Source organism: Glossina fuscipes, unplaced genomic scaffold, assembly GCF_014805625.2.
Source record: "Glossina fuscipes isolate IAEA_lab_2018 unplaced genomic scaffold, Yale_Gfus_2 2, whole genome shotgun sequence".
NCBI classification, from domain to species: domain Eukaryota; kingdom Metazoa; phylum Arthropoda; class Insecta; order Diptera; family Glossinidae; genus Glossina; species Glossina fuscipes.
Window position 1 is genome coordinate 21,843,646 of NW_023998416.1, and position 18,317 is coordinate 21,861,962.

The window sequence follows — 18,317 nt, forward strand, 5'->3', positions numbered from 1 at the left end:
ATTGTATAAAGAACATCAAAGCTTATATATTTTTATACCGATTATGGGGAAACTTTTGCGACTCTGTAAACTAAATAAAGTGGTAATCATGTTAATCTTGCGAACAACCTTAGATATTCAGCAGTTGAACATCATTTAAATATTTGATTTGATCTTGAAAAATTTCACCTGCAAGATAAGATATTCTGATGAGGTTTGGTACACCGATATGTCCTGATTCAAGGCCAATTTTTTATATACGTTAGTTATTTATATAAATTTTTATACTCTACACGACTTGTTATGCTGGGTATCTTAAGTTTGTGCGAACGTTTGTACACACATACCCACCTTTTATTGTACTCATCGTTTCAGAATCATTTTCAGAATCATTTTCTGAATTGATCTAAGTTTGTCTATCCATGTGTGGTCCGTCCATGTATGCTTAGGCTCAGCCGACATGTCGCAATTTGTGAGGCAAACTCATGTGTTTTGGCCCAAAGGCGAGCGCTATTAATAGTGGTTTGCATAGGACGACTTTTCGGTCACTTCCCATAAAACACTTTACTTTGAAAAGTCTTTTTATGAATAGCTGTAGGGCGGTGTAGGATATGTAATGGTGGGCCCATTAAATCAATGAACGCACATAATAACTACGTGTAATGTGGGAAAGCAAGTAAAAAATAAATGGTATTTGTTAAGGACCTTTTAAAGATTTTAAAAATGCATGACATGATTGCACTCATGAAAGTGCATTTTCATGCCTTTATTTCAAATTTTTCATTCAATTAATTTTCGTTTTCCATGTCCGTCGTTGATTAAGCAAATTTTCCGAATCAATTACAATATTTTAAAAAATATTTTTATTACATTTTTTTTTTCATTATTTTACTTCTTAAGCTGCGCTCTTATTGTTATTGTTATTATTATTATTATTATTATTAATATTCAATTTGTCTTTATGTCGTAAGCAATTTGCTTCAATTTTTTACTTTGAGCCATAATTGTTGTCTTGAGCTGACATTGTTTTTGGCTCCTCTTGCGCTGGGTTTTAATTGCATAGCGTGTGCGATGCCAGTGTGACATCGGCTTTTATCGAATACTTTTTAATTTATTTCAATTGTTTTTAGAAAAAAATATATTTGCAGCGTAGGGATATATTGATTCTGTCCACTTCCAAGAATTACAACAAAAATTTCCATTAAATTTGTATAAAGTATTGTAGACGAAAGCAGAACTGTGTATTTAATATCCATTTTTTCATAACTTTTTTCGAAGGAATAACAAATCAAAACATGTCGATGCCATAGGATGTAAAGCGTTGTATGGGAATTGGTCGAAAAAGTGGTCCAGTCCGAACTCTTTTCAAGGGCCAAAATAAGTGAAAATATCGCGAAAATTATGGCCTATAGATGAAATATAACAATATGAGATAGCTGGACGGACAAATGGACAGACAAACTATGTTCGATTCAGAAAGTGATTTCGGAAAGATCGGTATAACAAAATTTGAGTCTAGCTCATGATTTCTTCTGATTTTTCACGCAAGCCTAATTGGCGCTTGTACCAAAAACACTGCCGGGTTCAACAACTCTTTCCTTGGAATTGAAATTGATGTGTACTTATTAGTAATACCTTGTTGCAATTTGCTCATTGCCAAAACGTAAGACCAGTCAGTTGGCGAATATTTGTTTAGAAGTACGCGGTTACTTATTAAGATTCGCTTTGAAATGCAACAGAAGCAAGTTTATTACGTATATTAATGAAAATTTTTCACCGAAGCCGGTTCAATTTTTCCGAAATTGTGGCTATGGCGCTTGCACGATACAAGTTTTAATTCTTTACAATCCATCGTTTATTATGTAGTAGAGTGAAAAGATAAGGATGTGAACATGCAGCACTTAAGTCAACTGGCTTTGCAAGGGTTTTGTGAGGTTGTCGCGGGTTCATTCACGCTTAGGCATGCACTCTTTATCGCCGGAAATGCTATGATGGAGATAATCGTTACTCTCATAGGAACGTAACAAAATCTAACCAGATTTCCACTCTTCGATTTTTGTCCTTTATGCGTATACTGGGTTAACGAATGGATTGGAAACTATGGTAATCTTTTGGTTCACGTTGGGAGACTATGTCAAATTTAAGCTCGTTACATTAAATGGACTGTTGTGCTCCATTATTTCACTGTCTATCAGATCTTTTTAATCCTATCAAATGAAACTCGTAATGCTTTTGGAGTAAATGTTTCCTATAATTGACTTAATATTCCGCTTCCTTTGCTTTACATTACTTTGAAGTACACTATTTTTTTCCCACTGCTTAACCTTTATAATTCTACGGTCAAGGACGGCTTCAAAAATTATGTAGCAATGAGATGTGGAGTGAAACTAGAAGGGGAAATTATTATCCCACCTCTGATAATTCAGTAGTGACCGTAGTGACGGTCAGAAAGACGTCAGAGAAGAGGGGGAAAAAACAAATAGAAAGATGGTGGCCGGGTGTGAGCCCAATCGATAAGTGTTATACCTTACCGACGGAGTACATCTAGCTGTGGCCAATTAAAACTCTACTGCACTGAAATTTGAACCCGTGGACACTGACTTAGTAGTCGTGATTCTTGGCAACTTGACAACTCATGTGGACAACTTTCTCTGTTTTTCGCACTCAGCCTGTAGACGAGATCGAATGTTGAAGGTGGAGAGTTCCACGTTTTCGTCTTCACAATTGAATCAACAAAAGATTAAAAAAACCTCCCAGAGAAACCTAAAAGTTTTCTATATCGATTCTCATATTTTCCTCCCGTATTTCCTACGCTCGCCTTCATAAGTCTCTCGGTGGCAAACGATCCTTCCATATAATATATACTCAGACTTCTTTATTGATTTTATCGGATTCACATCGCACCTAAGCATCGAATTTCTTTTCTTCTTAAAGGAAAATAATATGAACTTGTCATCATGTTATTTATCAAATTCTAATCAAATTATTTCTCTCCCTGTACGTAAAACTGGTGCGGGCGGCCTGGGCGCCTGGGCGAAATAAAATGTGATTGTCGTCATCTGCTTTTGGGACGAATTCCTTCGGCTTTCTCTTATTTGGATAATTTGTACAACCGTTTCGTTACATACATAAAGTTAAAGTGAAGGTTTGCTTTCTCGTTATTACACCTTTTCCCTACGGTAGTCGTAATGCTAGCAGTGCTATTTAGAGACTAATTTAGAGTTTAACACCAATGACCCAAGATTTTGAGTACAAGTGCTACTAACCAAAGTTTACCTTAAAGCGAAGAATAGCTTCTCTGAATACAGAAGTAATATAAACAAAAAATAAAAAAAATAAATAAATAAATAAAAATAAAAAATAAACAGTAATGAAAAACAAATATCTCTTCTGTAGGCATTAAATGCCTAACCGCAAAAATTGAAAGAATTATTAGCTTGGGTTGTTAAGCCAAACCGCAGTTACGGTTAAACATAATAAATTAAAAATTATGTAAAAATAATATAACCATTTGCTTACACACATTCACAAACGCACACACATGCACATAAACGCATATATGCAGTCTAGTGCGCATTATGCGGATGCGATATGTTTTGTGTTAAGTAAAGCAGCAAAGGCAACAACGATATGTGCAAAAGCGAAAATGCCCAAGCGCCGAATGTTTTCATAGTAAATAAAATTATTAAACAAATAAATAATAAAAACCATGATGCCAAAATATTTATGACTCTACCGGTAGACATATACTCACACTCACGCATGCAAATAATAATAAAAATAAAAATTAAAAAAAAAAAAAGAAAAAGAAAAACAGACAAGCATGGAGTTATGCACGAGCAAGGAAAATTGTTTTCATTAGCAACTAGAGTTGCTTTGCGAAACGTTCAAATCAATAAAATAGAAATTTAACTGCAAACGGGCTGACAAAGCAACCACAACTCTTAACACAAAAATAATAAATTTTTGTAAAAAATATTGAAATAAAATGTAAGGAGAAAATCAATTCAACGATAGGAGGAAAAGGGCAACTTTTTATACGCGATTCTTTATCATTCCGTTGTTCAGGGCGTATGTTATTACAAATTTTTGACGGCATATTTTAAAAACTTTTTATTGTTATCTATCAACCTATGGTAGAATAGACTTAAATAAGTGTAACTATAAAGTTAAGCTACGAGGCGAGAATCTATTGCATGCTCCCAGAGTATATCGTTCTTTTTGTCCGTTCACAAAAATTGACTATATGCGTGGTCCAGAGAATATCTTGTGTGTGTGTGACCCAATGCAAGGCTTGCATGATTTTCATAAATTGCCTGTCCCTGATAAAATGATCCCATAAATATGTCCTGCAACGAAATGTCTTCTAAAAAGCCTTCGAATGTTCTTAACGAGCTATAAATCTGTAAACTTGTATTTGTTTTTTTTTCCTTTTTTAAGTCTATCCCCTAAACATTGTACCTTTGTTTGCTTTGGAAAGTGCAAGTTATTTTCTATCAGGAAGCGAGAGGACAAAACTTTAAACTAAAAAAATAGAACTTTCCAAGTCTGGGAGATCCATAGGAAAGCAGGTCTGAATTGAATCTAAGCATATACCATTAGGCTGTAAAGCAAAGTCTAGTCGCTTGTTGGCTTACAATGCATTAAAGTCGCATTTATGTAAGCTACGGGAAAAAAAGCAAGAAGCCCCCAAACAGAAGACATTATTTATCACTACTGTTCGGCCATTCTTTGAAGTCTTCAATGGGCATTCTCTTTAAATATGAATTCTTACAGAGAGCGCAATAAAAATTCGACTTGAAATAGCATTTCCTCCAAACATTCACTGATGAACTCAAAATGCTTTTAAAACGACATATAACCTTAAAGTTGACCAACCTTCCATGGCATACCTTTTAAAGAGAGAAGAAAAATTTTTTGCTGTTAATAATTTATTGACGTAAGAGTAGTAAAATTGGAAATATTTGCAAAGCTGAATAGGTAAGCGCGTACATTACTTGTACATATGAATATGTGAGCTTATGTACAAGTCTGCCAGGTTTCATAAAAAAAGAACTGGGCATAAACGAAATGCGAACTCCTAAGCGGAAATAAACCAATTTCTATATATACGTACGTAGCTTGTAGTAAAGGTTTGAGATAAGTTTTGCTGGCGGCGCCGAATCCTAAATGCACACACTATGCGAAGCACTATTTCGGTATATTATTTCACGGGCTACCTGAGTATATAACGTCATATTAATATGAGGAATGTTTGTTAACAAATTTCCTGAGCAAATCAGGTCCCAAAACCCCTTTACGACGCATTCTTAGCGCACACGGCACAAAACGTAATGAAACTAAACTTTTTTTTAAATATCTGCGCTATGATATCGATGTGTATAGTTTCCTGGTAGGTCCACACGAATGTTAAGAACAACTTAAGACAACAAGAAGAGACACCTGTCATGTTGGGTTAATAAAAGCAACGCCTTTTAATTTAAACAAACTTTTTCTTAGCGATTTCTCTTTAGTTCATCTGCAGCACCATTTCCTATGGATTATTGAGATTGTTCTGGAGGTTTCATAAACATAAATCCAAATTTCATTACTAGTAATCAGATCAAATCACTAGCAATTAGATCATTAGCAGTCATAGAAAGCACTTCTGTTAACAATTGTACACTTTTTCAACAAATTTTAGAACAAGACGAGAAAACATGTGAGAGCAGAAACCAAGTCGTCGTTCAAAGCTATTAGTGTTGTAGTAGTGGGTAGTGTTCCTGAACGATGTTCAACATTAAATGATTTGTATGACTTAAAAACCCTTGATATTGATAAAGCCCCACCACCAAAACACTTTTGTAATATTCTTAATTCATTTCATTTCATTTTTCTTCTTTTTTTCTTAACTGCATTTGAAGCGAAATCTTTGTCAAAGAAATTTTCTTCTTTAAAAATCACGGCAAAGCCGCTGTAAATTTTTCGATAAATCTCATTTATTTTTTTGTCTATATGATTCTTCAAATAGTCAAATGTGATATAAAATGTATTGTGGGCGTGAAGAGGATTTTAAAAGGTCCGAAAAATTGATTTCATTTCGAATACCAGCGAATAAAATTAATTATCTACCCGTTTACGCAATTTGCCCCGGTTGGAGCCGTGATCGTATTAGGCTCATGTTACACTGTTACCCACACTGTATTTTTCTGTATATCTAGATTTATTTCCTTTCTCCTTTTTGCCATAAGGTCAGCATCTGTTCTTTAAATGGTAAGGATCGATATTGAGGTTAATATCTTCGCTTTCGACTATCTCAGGTGGTTGATTAACTTGTTTCATTCTCTCTTTTAGCAGGGGCTGTTCTATTTCTTCTAGACTGAAGAACATTTGTTATTTTTGCTAAAATTTTTCACCTCTTACTTCACTTCTAACTCAATCACTTTGAAGAGCTTCAATTCTTGTACATCTAACGACTCTGACTCTTTATCGAACAAAGTTAAAGTAGCATCAAAAGTATTTTTTTTTTTTTTGTTTGTTTAGAGATGGATTGGACCAGTTAAGTTAATGTTAGATCCATAATCCAGAAACGAAGTTGAGAGCGATTGATGAAAAAATCCAAGCATAGGTAGACTGATGTGGCAGAGTGTTCGCAATGAGAGGCTCTGTTCCGCTGTCAATCCATAAATCACCGTACTTGGTACTGTGCATCAAAAGTATTGTTATCTCGTTATTTAATTAAAATTATTATAATTAAAAATTTCTAAAATTTTACAGATTTTTATGAACAGATTTTTGGTCCTTTCATTTGTGTCAGAAACTTTTTGAAGAATAAATTGAAAAGTTGTCACCAGGGTTGCTTTTTTATATTATAAATATACATGAGGAATTAAATGAGATGGAAAGTATCGTTCCAGTTTTAGTATATGTTCTGCCGTAGCTTACTCATCCCAACGAACTTTCGGTTCTTAATTTCGTGAATAACAGAAGATGAAGAAGAAGAAAAACAGACGGAAAGTTTTTTTTATCCATCTTCAGTTGTCGATTTGCTGAACAGAAGGAGAAGAATAAGGAGAAGAAATTGAATGTCTGCAAGAGAAAGATTCCAATTCTTTGAAAGGAAACTATTTTCAGTGAGGAAAGCTTATATAAAGACAAGTGATGGGTAGGTAATACACCTTTCCTGGCTTTCGATATGGTTTACCTCTATCTTTTAATCAATCCGCTCATCGATCTGTGCATCTTTTGCTACTTTTCAAATATCTCGAGTCGCGAAATTGAAATAGAAATTTGGAATCTAATATGTATCTAATCGACGGCTGCAACCAAGTTTGATTATGAGACATGATAGGCATCTATAAGTATTATAATAACATTGGCAGATATGGGTGTAAATATTTGTTCAAAAGATTAGCGCACAGATTGTACACATATACAGTATTCTCTAATTTTTTCATTAGTTCGCGATCATCGAAGATTCGCAAGTTGAACACAAGTCTCCGGTCGGGCATTGTTAACCGACCTATATTTAGTTTACGAGTTACAGTTGTTTAGAGTTGTTATTTAACCGCAGGGCTAGTGCAAGTAAGTCAAACTAAATTGCTTTTAATAAATTCATAAAATCATTCCAGTATAAAATGAAATATTTAATTAATTTACTTGGTAGTTCGGCGCAAGGGTTCTGCGTGGTTTTATTTCTCAGCGTTATTTTGGGTTCATTCTTTACTAATCAGAAAAGTGGTCCTTTCTTTGTAGGTAAACCTTCTTCCCGCCAACTTTAGAAGTTTTATTCATTTCTTCTACTCTTATTCGCTCCAACTTATCAGCTCATACAGAGGCAAATTACTGTTTACGGATTCCTACTACAACCCCACTGCTAGTGGCAATTTTTCTTTTCTCTTTTTGTTGACAACATTCATCAACGTACTAACTTACATAATACTGTCTGTTATTTATTCCAACACACACAAATGTTTTTTTTTACCCTTATGAAAGTGAAGCATATCAGCTGTGGGAAAATAACAATGAGCTTAATTTTTTTTTACCTATGAGATCTGTTTTTGTTGTATAAAAATTTATATAAAATTTCTTTTTGAAAACTTGTTTTTCCCTTTGTGATCTTAAAAAACTAAAGTCATGATAAACCTTTACTTAAAATGTTTCATTCGGGCATTTACTCCTTCACTATTTATATAAACAAAATTTAAAATCATAGCAATATTTGTTAAATAATTCTGCTTTCATATTCTGCTTTAAGGGAATCAAGTCAATAAAGTGAAGAGAATTTCCTCTCAGACAAAAATTTTCAAATTCAATTTACACTAAAATGTAAGACAAATTGAAAAACCACTTAACGTCAGCTGTCATATATTGACATGTAACGGAAAATTGAATTATATGGCAGAGAGGGAGAGATAGTGTTCATGTGAAACAAAATGCATAACATAGCATAAATTTTACAAATGTTAGCACATTCACATGCACTTGCATTTGAACGTTTAATAAATTTTTAAAGATTTCTTTCTTTTTGAATTAAAATAAGTTGAAAACATTTTTTCATATTTTCGTTACATAAAAATCAAAGTGAAACAAGTAAACGGACTATTGTGGTCATTAAATATCCTACATCAGTAGTGAATAATAAAAATAAGGCATTCTATAGAAAATGGTTGGAAAAGTGTTTCGTTCGAAACCTTTTTCAATAGGATTCATCCAGCAAAATCATCAGTGTACCATATTTCACGAAAGTATCTCAGAAATTGTGGACTGTACTTTGAAAAAAAAAAAGGCGGACGAAGACGGATAGACGGAAAGATCGATATGATAAAAAATGGATCTATTTCAAGTTTTTCTGAGTTTTGCTTACATCCGCATAAACTTGAAGACAAGACGGAGAGACGGACAGATAAGCTTAAATAGATTCAGAAAACGTTTCTGACCCTATCGATATAATAAAAGATGGGTCTATCTCAGTCCTTCTGGGCACTGCACACATCCGCTCAAACTTGAAGGCAAGACGGAGAGACGGAGAGATGAGTTTAAATAGATTCAGAAAGTGGTTTTGAACTGATCAGTACAATAAAACGTGGGTCTATCTCATCCCTTCTGGGTATTGCATGCCTTTCGTATAAACAAGACAAGACAGACAAGCTTAGATTGATTCAGATCTAAGCGATCTCACTAGTCGGTATAATAAAAGATGGGGTCCTTGCGCACTTAAAAAATCACTTTCACAAAGTGACTTCCGAAAAAACCTAACCTATCCTCATATAACAAAAGGTGCATAGTTTAAAAATCAAAGGGACAGATAGAGCCTGAAAATCGAAAAGTCCATTTTAGTGTTTCCAATAGTTCTTTCATTGACTTTGCCTTTACAATTATTATTATTAGTTGTATTTATTTATATCGTTTGCAAAACCTACCACATTGTTAATGTGACAAATTCAGTATTAAAGTTTAAAGATTATCTTATAAAATAGTCATTCTCACGCTTATTGACCATATCGACCTTAGGCTTGGATGAAGATCATAATTTTTAATTAAATTTTTTGAAACTTTTGTCAGAAAATAAATTAAAACCCTTCTGGCTGGCTCTTTATTGTTGAGAAAGAAAATAATTTAAATGTTAAAGAATAACTGCCAAAGATCGAAATTTAAGATAATAATTAACTTTATACAATAAACGTCCAAAAAATGAAACGAAAAGAATGCAACGAACAAAAGCCAAGCACTTGGGCAGATGAGCTGATATTGAAACCAAAAAAAAAGAAAAAAAAAAAAAAGAAAGCTACTGCTATCTAACTAAATTAAGAAAACCCGCAGTATTTTAGGTTTTGAATGCAGTTAATAGCTACGAGTAATAGCAAAAGATAACAATGAACTAAAATCGAAAGCAGAAGAAGTGAAAAAATTTTCGAAACGTATTAAAATGTTAGGAACTATCTCGAAGAGTAAAGGTTGCGCTGTTACTTAACTTTTTTCTTAAAATGTGTGAAAATTCTTTATATAATAACAAAATAAAAGGGGGAAAGGAGTTTATTTTAGATTTACTTAACCAATAGATTGTTGATAAGATTGATATGTTAGGCTATTAAGAAAAAGTTTCTCAAAAATATAGTTAAGTTTCTTCAAAAGGAATCATAAAGAAATTTCTGTGTCCGCTATAGTGTGCATTTGTATTGATTTTATTAAAGATTAGCGGCAAAAAACATAGCACAGCAATATCTTATTTTCAAGACACAAAAGGTTTTCCCTTCCTTCTTTACCGGAGCTTGCATTAACACATTGTTGTGTAAAATGTTGCCAATATTGTTACAACCTACACCTCCTGCGGTAAAGGTTATTTTAAGTTTGTGCGTGCGTGTGTAACACCCATAGGCCTACCTTCTATTATACCCATCTAAACTTGTCTGTCCGTCTGTCCGTCTAATGTTTGCTCATGTATTTTTGCGTTCAACTTGCAAGACTTAATTTTCGAGATATTTTACTGAAATGAGCTACGTACTCTATTCCAGGACGGACACTGTTGAAAATGGTTCTGATCGGACCACTTCCATTTTGAAAACTCGTTACATGAAAAAATATATGTAAAATTGAACAATTGGCGACAAAAATCGCTAGGTAGTAGTCAGTAGGTAATTTTTTGAACCCGCTACCATACAATCCTTCCTTTGAAAAGGCAACGTTTGTATGGTAAAAGAGGCTAATTTTCAATATTTCATGATGAAAATTTGTTCATAACAATAACTTGGCATAAAAATTAACCTTATCCAATTTGAACCACGTTGGCCTATTTTTAAGACTTCATCCCGTTCAAGGGGTCCAAGGATAAATAAAGCAAAGATTTCCAGTTTTGATGGTAAGAACAATTTGATATAAAACTTAATTGTAACAAATATGGATTAAGCAGGTCCCTGTTTTGGACAACATCGCATACAAGGCTTGTTATGAAGTATTGAATCTTATATTGCCAAAAGTCTAATTTTTAATATTTTGCAATGAAAATCGGTCATCAATAGCAACATAGCATAGAAATTGAACGTAGGAAAATTGCTTCAAATAGATTTATTATTTTGATCTCATCATATACAGCGACTTAAAACCTTATAGGGCGACAAAGTCCAACTTTTAGTTTTTTCTGGCGGAAGAAACTGAAAAATTATGAAATTCTGACAGGTAAATTAAAGTTGCCACGGTGGATGATGTATTGACCATCCCCCAATATGAAAAGTATGCCCTTTCATAAAAATAATGCATAATTTTTGGAGTATTATCATGAAAATGAATGATTTACTGTATTAGGCGAAGAGATGTAGAGTGTCTAAAGACCGTGTTTGTCCGACTACAGTGCTCTTATTACTTTTCTTTATAGATTAACGGCAAAAAGCATATCATAACAACATAATATTTCTAAGACCAAAACGGTTCTGCTCGTTACTTCGCCGCTTGCATTAGAGCCACTTACTTACAAACTTATTTTAATTTAACCTTATCCCTACCCTATTTCCATTATGCCTCTTGCTTTTTTTTGTTTACTACTTCGTAACACTTTTATCTTCAATTATCGTTGTTCAAGTTTGCGAAAATTTTCTTGCTACAACTAGGATTTGAGCTTATGAAGAAGTTTGCGAGGACAATATTGTTTTTTTATTTCTTTTTTTTTTTCGTTCTTCTTTATATGTAAGTATTTTATAATTGGCTGAGTTAAGTTATTCTGGGAAGATAAAGAAAACTCTTCTTATTTGCGTTTTCTCCTTACACCTACTAGCAAAAGTCCGATGGAAGTTCTTGCATTCATTTTGATATTCAAAGTGAGCCAAATCGGTCAAAAGACTCGCCTACAGTGCAACATTAACTTCCATTTCGAACACTTGTGTATATCTTACTAATGGTATTTTTACACTTTTTTAAACCTGAGCGGAAAACAAAAGCTTGGATTCGTCGAAATGCTATTACTCAGTGAGGTTTGTTGAAAAGTTGTGAATATTGCAATTCTTTTTCCGACTTTTCAAAATAAAGCAAAGAAGGCAGGTATGAGGTATGATCTAGAAAGTGAACCGATGCGAACTAATTTCCATAGCGTTCGTATCAAATTTCATCAAAATACCTCAAACCATGCAACTTGTAAGTTGAATACACCGATACGTAAATGGTGGACAGACAGACCACCCTAAGTTTAAGCCCTTCTAAGCTTAATTTACCCTGTATCACAAGGGGTGGAGAGTATATTAAAGATTAAAACATTTGTGGACAAAAACTTGCGATTCAGTGTCTAAACCTATGGGCATCTTGAAATTACCTGGGGAGCATAATAGCAGTAAAACATTTCGCTTTATCAAAGAACTAAACAAACCATTAAAAAAAAAAAAGAGCTCATAGTCTTGGTTGGTAGTTTTCATCCTACTTCTTGTCCTAGAATTTACTTCTTTGGCATTAATACGTCATAATATTTATTATATTCCTATAGAGTTAAGATTTTGTTTTATATTTATTATATGAACACAAGTCAATGAGGAAAGCGTTTTATAATGAAGAATAGCTTGCGAGTTTTCTTATTTTGTTTGCATTAAGTACAAGCATGCTTTAAAAACTTTTTGCATATATCTCGAAACTTACTATAAGCATAAAGACTTGCCTCCGTGTTGAGCTATTTAAAAGGTTTTTTAGTCTGAGGAGCAAAGATGGTATTATCGGTAGCAGAAACATATCGTCGACGGCGGTTTTCGAGAACTGATTGAAATATTGTTCGCTTAATAGGCGGAAATAAGTATCTCAAAGGGATCAGTACCTGAGACCAACTGAATTATGAATAAAAAATATTATAAACATATTTTCTCTGCTTGACATCGAATAAGCTAACACACCTTTGAATTTCTTGGAGAAGACTTGACTTAACTATGGCGTTTCTGAATGATTTATTTCTTATAATCATAAGATTTTAGTTTACGCGCCCTTCCATAAGTTTGTTGTTTGTTGTTAAAACGATCTTGCTATTGTAGTAGTTGAAGGAGTGTTGTAACATTTGCAATACATAAGCAACTGATACGACCGTAATTAAGCCACGTCATCCACGAAGTATTATAGATTATATAGTCATGTATGACAAACGTGCATGAATTCCTTTGACGATCAGGCGAGAGATAGATAGCCATTTTAATAGAGTGATATAAGGCCGCCCAAGTCTTCGCTATGTGGACCCTAAGATTCGTGCAATTTGTCGATGTTATCTGTAAAGTAATCTTCAGCCAAAGCAAACCCAATTTAGTTGTCAGCCTTATATCTAGCGGTATATGTTGACAGGGGTTTATAATGATCGGCTACATACTTGCTTGAGGCAGCAAGGTGGTCTGTACATTCTTTGAAAAATGTTATGGGTTATTAGTATTTTTTTTTTTTTTTGTATCATTTGTCGTTCCAGTTGTGACATCGATATCCGGGTTAAGCGTGTAGTTTTAAGCCACTTTTAAGCACGTTTATAGGCAGTATCGGCATCCTAAAAAGTACAGACCGAATAAGTCTGAACGTACGTACTTACGCATACGATAGTTTAAATCATCGATAAGATCGAGATAAGCGGAACATTTTACACAAACTTTGGAAAAAAGTTATTTAAAATACAAATGTTGCTCGTTATTTGACTTATCAGGATTGCGCTATGCAAAAAAAAAAAGAAGAGTTTGCCATGGACCTACATACGAGTCACGTCGCTCGTGTCCTGAATGGAACACATTGAAGATTCATGATAAAAATTTTCTTATTTGTTATTATTGTTATTAGTTGTTAACTACTGTTTTAACATGACTTGACATTAACTGCATAGAATTGTTGACAATTTTCTCTCTCTCATTTTTTCTTTCATTTAATTCCCTGCATTTTCTTGCACAACACAATTCACATATTCTCATCTCTCGTACACATACTTTTGATAGTTTGCCAAGTTGTTTAGTTAGTTGGTTTTTTTTCCCATGTAAATATATATTGTGTATTTGTGCTTGTCTGTAACAATTTGTTTATGTCGAGCTAAGTGCTAATACCAGCTAAGATTTAATTTGCACATATTTATTATGTAGATGTACCCTAGATTTATTTTCAATATGTATTTAACACTATAGCCGGCCAAAAACTATTTAATTTAATTGATCTAAATGTTCAGATAAGTAGTTCTCCTATCCATGCCAAGGGGAAATGACTTCATAGTGAATTAAGAAGAAGCAATTGGTCGATTTTGTTGCGGCCGTACTACTTTTAAGGTGCAACTATGAAGTACAATAATAATATAAAATGTTTAAAGACAATTCAAGATAAAAGCAAATTGATGGTGAAGAAGAAGGGTAACTAGACCAATGGGAAAGGGTATGAATCATAACACACCCGCACTTTCATCCCAACACTAAATAGCTAGCTAATCTGATTTTCACTTGCTGTGAAAATTAAAAGCTTACGCTTGTAGGTGAGATAGGAACGTGTCAACTGATGTAACTCCCTACGGAGGGGGTTATAAGCTCTTATAGCTGTTGCCTGGAAAGGTTTGCCCAAAAGAGTACATACAATTCGTATTGTAAACTAGTTCTCTTTTCCTAGATGCAAGTAATAAAGTGGCTACAAGTAGAGGCGGACCACTGAAAAATGTTAAAGAAAGAAATTATCGCAACCACAAACCGGGATTTACACAGTAGGTTGGCCATTCAGAAACTACTGTAGTTCTTGATCAAAGGAAGTACTTTTTCTTTTTTTTTATGAAGAAAAACCATTGGCGTCATGCAAAATAATAATTAGAGTTCGGTATCAGAGTCGAATTATGTAACAAAAATATTAAAAATTTTCGATCAAGAAACTTAAGCACGCTTTTCAATATATTTCGCCATAAAGTTTATCTTGCAATGGTTGACGGCAAGCAAACGCTCAAAGAATGCCACCGGGTATTATGTCGATAGCCAGAAAGAAAAGGGGAGAAGAGAAAGATATGGAAAGAACACAACCTAGAGTATTGCAATCGTTTTTCCTTTTACCAACAAAGAGCTTAGTATACCTACGATTGCATATCAATTTTAATTAAAGAAATATCTAATGTATTGGGGATTGAACTCGCATATGCCGACTTAATAGTCCTGCTTCTAAACTTCTTCGCTACGCGTATCCGCAGACTCGATGCTTTAGGGTTCTGTTCAACTCTGTCTCCTCTGACGAATTTCCTGTGATCTCAGGTGTCCAGTAGGGCAGTAGGGCTTAGGACACTTGCTATTTATCCATTTTATCAGTGATCTTCTATTGGTGATTAAGTCTGGCTATATACTAATCTGTGCTGACAATGTTAAACTGTTCTCTTCATTCAAGGCGGTATTGCTGCTAAATCGCTATAATGAGTCCTTTCTTCACTTGAGAAGCGTACGCTTACATTAGGTATTTCCTTCATAGTTAAGCTAATACGTAGCGATATTGACACGCCAGCCTTATTAGGAAAGATAAGGCTGGCGTGCTTCACGTGCTTCACGAAACTTCATAATCATAAAGCTTCGCGAACGTAAATACCCTTAAGAGTTTTTTTTTTAGCCGCTTAGGGTCCTTTGTGAAGACTTAAATGGTCTCAATAATATAATCTTAACAACAGATTTGTTAAAGAGCATCAAATCAAGCACATATTACCATGAAGGTAATTATAAGTTATGTTGTCTCTGTATTCGGTATTCACTCTTAAGCAATCATTGGTTGGAATTTTGGTAATCAGGTTGAATTAATAAGTAGATCAAGAGATAGACATATACATAAATATGCTTCTGAACAATTAGTTGCTTAGGAAGTATTCCCAGTATGATAGAAAGCCCTTTGAAGTTTATTCCTTACAATGTCCACAAAGCTCGTAAAACTCTTCAAACCTATCTGCAATGATTCTACCACTTTTCATGCACGTATCGACTTGGAACGCAAAACGTGGAACGGCAAAGTTTAACTAACACCTTTTAATAAGGCTTAACAGAGCTAGGAAACATTTGGAGTATTTATTCGATCGATTCGGATATGAACCATGATAGTTAGTAGCTATCATATTTTTTTCTAACCACTGTTTAAAGCTTAAAATTATTTTTGAGTTAAATTGCGAAAATTGGTCCTCGTTTCCTTCCAAATGTTGTGAAACATTCTTAAATTTCTTTTTTTTTTTTTTTTTTGGAAGTTTTGCTTTGCTTTGAGTCAATGAACATGGAAATAATTGAGATTAGTTCGTTCATGTTTAGCACATGCGGTCTGATTGTTATTGCCTCGATGATTTAACCATAGCAACCCATCCTTAGCTCTTTTTTTTGGTTGATAGTTTCAATTTATAGTTTTTATAGCTGCATAAAGTTGCAAAGCTAAAAAGATGAGAATAAAAATTTTACTGCGGTGTTACCACTTGCTAAACGAACAGGCCACAACAATGTTTAGCACTAAGAATCATATGGAACAGCATCACTAGAAATATAACCCAAAACAATACCAAGAACACAAATCACAACCCGATAGCAAAAAAAAAAAAAAAAATAGAGAAAAAAAAATAAACCAATACTGATAGCACGGAAACGGAGGGCAAGAGAATAAAGTTTCGCTTTTGTCTGTTTTACTGCAGCATTTTAGGGCAAAGGAAAAAAGTGAAAATAAGAGTGAAACTTACTGCAAAAAAAACATTTTATCGTATTTTTGGAAAAAGCACAACCAAAGCAAAATATATTTTTTCGGAAGTCCACTCCGGGCATTAATCAGAACTAAACACTTCATCCTTTTTCTTCTACATTTACGCAATCAATGGGAAATATTTAAAGATTTCTAGTTGAAAAGCAATTAAAGAGTTGAGAAAGAATGAAATAACTGGCTATGTGTTATGAAAAATAAATTTCCTGAAACTCAACTAGAGGTCAGAAGAACTATTGCATCACCTTAACGGAAGGCGAGGATTGAATTGTGAGAGAAATTGTTTTTTTGAAAAACGAAAACACTTTTTGGCAAATATTAGTTCATTAAGTCCAAATATCCTTTTATGAAAACCTCCCTGTAAAGGCTACATTTCTTTTGTGAGATTTTGTATCTAAATAGTATTTCTTTAGTAAAAACGCCTGCATGTCCTTTCCGCAAAAGTTTGGCTTTCTATGCCAACAAATGTTACAACAGTGGCAAATCTTCTTTTAAGCTTCAAGACTAGGAACAATTAACGTTCCCGGTATCGATTGTCAGTTTGAAATTTTTTTTATTCTGAAATTCAACTAATAAAACGCCATAATAGCTCTACGTTTTTCAGGAGGCAACCTTTTTGTTGGCTTAAATTTATTTATTTATTTATTTATTGATATTTATATAAATGATCCCTTAAATGTACAAGAATGGTATAAAAGCATGAAAGAAGATGCGCATAACATTTTAGAGGCATTTTTCTGAAGAGATGACTTTTCAAGACAGCATATAGCATAATACTAACGTCAATAATTTTCATTTCTTTCTATTCAAATGCTTTACAGCACTTTTAAGAAAAATTCTGTAGTTAAATATGATGGAGCTTTCAATAAATTAATTAATAATTTTTATTTTAAAGATTTGCTTTTTTCAATCGAATATTAAAGGTTCTTATTAGCGATACTTGGAGGGGTTAGTTTTTATATTCTGTACTAGCTGTGGTACAAAGGCATATTAAGTTTGTGTGGATGTGCATACAACAGCCAAACGGACTTGAGTTAGACTCAACTTTTATTATGGCGATCGATTCAAAATAAGTTTCTAAGCAGTTATAAGATTGTCGGTCCGTCTGCCCGTCTTACTGACTTGTGCTCAACCAACCTACAGATCGCAAATTTTGAAGATATTGCGATGAAATTTGGTTTGTATATCCAGCGATAAACACCATCCAAATTGGTCTGGATTGGGCCACTTTTTCGTCCGCTGCCCATATAGCTCCTTATTTTCAAAAGTCGTTATATGGTATTCAATGGCGGTTCATAGTCCAGTGTGCATAGTCCAGTGTGCTTCAAATATTCATATTGTATTACCTATCGCTTCAGCCCCGAAAAAAGTGGTCAAAAAAAGGTTTTTTAACGTTGCTAGAGCGATGTTAGACTTCAAGTCATTTCGAAGCCATCTTTTCTTTTGGTTTTGTAAAGAAAAGCTCACCGTCTGCTTGATATGCGATTAAGAAATAGTAAATCTTTCCATTTAACTCGCGCGGTTTTACTCAATTAACTTATTTTTTCTATTTTATTTTTTTGCTGAGTTGGCTTACCCTACCTAAAAGCTGTGTTAAATGTCATATCAAGAGCGTTTCAGTCATGATTGCGTCTTCCCTTCTCTGGAATTTAGTTTCTCAGGAAATCGACAAGTTTGGAAGAAAACTCAAACCATCA

General features: G+C 33.8%; 1 protein-coding gene across 2 annotated transcripts in view; it reads left to right on the plus strand.

Moving 5' to 3' along the window:
- LOC119633719 overlaps nucleotides 1-18,317 on the plus strand; it is a 90,583-nt gene that overhangs the window by 20,323 nt on the left and 51,943 nt on the right. The window lies entirely within an intron of this gene.